The sequence below is a fragment of the Arachis duranensis genome, chromosome 4, assembly GCF_000817695.3.
Source record: "Arachis duranensis cultivar V14167 chromosome 4, aradu.V14167.gnm2.J7QH, whole genome shotgun sequence".
NCBI lineage: Eukaryota > Viridiplantae > Streptophyta > Magnoliopsida > Fabales > Fabaceae > Arachis > Arachis duranensis.
In genome coordinates this window covers 86156491-86158642 of record NC_029775.3, presented here as the reverse complement: position 1 = coordinate 86158642, position 2152 = coordinate 86156491, and positions in this window count along the sequence as shown.

The window sequence follows — 2152 nt, the reverse complement described above, 5'->3', positions numbered from 1 at the left end:
TCGGGTGTCGGAAGCCCCACATCGTTACATCGCAAGACCAAGTCCTTTGGTTCAAAAATCCTTTTTAGCACTTTGGCATTGTACCGTAGGGTTATTCTCTGCTTCAACGCCGTCTCTGACAAGTGGGCCATCTCCCTGGTCTCGTCAACTAGATCCTTTTCCACGGCTTACTCGACTCCGCCCAGGAGTAGTCGTGGGCTCGGTTCCCATATCTCCACGAGTATCACCGCGTCGACTCCATAAATGAGCCGGTAAGGTGTCTCTCTAGTGGAGGATTGCAGTGTTGTGCGATAGGACCACAGGACCGACGCTAGTTCGTCTGTCCAGGATGACCTTGTTTGCCGCTTCGACTTGGCCACTGGTCTGGGGGTGCTCGAAAGATGAGAACTTCTGCTTTATCCCTAAGCCAGCGAGGAACTCTCCAAACTTTTTGTCGGTGAATTGTGTCCTGTTGTCCAATATCACGACTTTCGGGACTCCAAATCTGGAGATTATCTGCCTCCACATAAACTTTTGGCAGTTTGCCGAGGATATACTGGCTAACGGCTCAGCCTCCACCCACTTGGTGTAATAGTTGATGGCCACAATTAGGTATTTGACCTGACTAGGACCGATGGGGAAAGGTCCCAATAGGTCGATCCCCCATTGAGAGAAAGGTCGGGAGGCCATCAACAGACTCAGCTCCGCCGTTGGCGCTTTGTAAAAGTTGGCATTCTCTTGGCACTTCCTGCACTTCTTTACAAACTCTTGGGAATCTGACATCAATGAGGGCCAGAAGTAGCCGGCCCTGAGAAGCTTTCGGGCTAAGGCCTTCCCGCCGATGTGGTGGCCACAACAACCTTCGTGGACTTTGCTCAGGACGTAGTCCATCTGGTTGGGATGCAGGCACTTCAGCAGGGGCTGGTTCAGTCCTCTTTTGAATAGCTGACCCTGTACTACCACGTACTTGGCCGCTTCCCTCCTTACCACCTTCGAGGCATTCTCATCTTCAGGGAGTCTCCCCTTCTCCAAGAAGTCAGTAATTGGGTCTATCCATGAGGGAATGTCAGCTGCTTGGGTTATATGCAAGGTGACCGTTGGTTCCTTTATCATCTTGGATCAGGGATCGGTTTCCTACCCCTAGTTTCATGTTTGCCAGCTTCAACAGGAGGTCGGCTCAGGTGTTCTTTTATCTCGAAACGTGATGCACCATGACCTCGTCGAATTCTTCACTCAAATTTTTAACCCTTTCCAAGTATTTTTGTAGCATGGAGTCCCTGGCATGATATGTTCTGTTGATTTGGGAAGTAGCGCTTGTACTTTTAGTACGATCATGAGGTGCTAAAAGTTAGGGTGTTACATTATGGTATCAGAGTAGTTCGTTCCTATTAGAGCCTTGAGAATGGACTGACTATGCTTCACAACATACTATGAGTGTCTATCATGCAATAGGACTTGTCCTAATGACAAAAGTTTAACTTTTCGATGCATGACTGTCTATTGATTAATGTTTTTAGTCGACCGTTGCATTTCTCATGGTATTAAGTCTGGCCAACTTAATACTGATGATTTGTGTATACGGAAACACTAATGGATTATCATAGACAAGATAGAAATAACAGGTTATGTGAATCACCGGGTTTGAGAATGTTAGAAGTTACGCTTTAAGGATTCATTTCGATGTATACTCTTTATTCGTGCTGTGTGACTTGGTATAATTTCTTCTTTCATTGTTTTCATTGGAATTCTTTGTTTCAGATTCCTTCCTTAAAAAAAATGTGATTTGAGTACTTCTTTCAACCACACCTTATCGTTCATATATATCTTTGCATGATTATGATCTGATCTCTTCACTTGAATCCTTTCGAGTGTTCATCCTTGACATTATTTATATTTCTCTCATGAATTTAGAACCTTTTTTTGTAGAGTTCAAACTTATTTTAATGTATCAATTTTTGAGGATAAAAATTTTTATAAATGGGATAGGATGTAACACTCCAAATTTTTGAAAATTAAATAATTAATTATTTATAGATTATTATATTATATTGAGATTTTTTAAAAAAAATTATTTTTAATAAAAATAATTAAATAAAATTTTATGATTATTGAAGTTTAATTTAATTATAATTTATTCTATTAATTTAAATTATTTATTAAAAAATATTTTTGA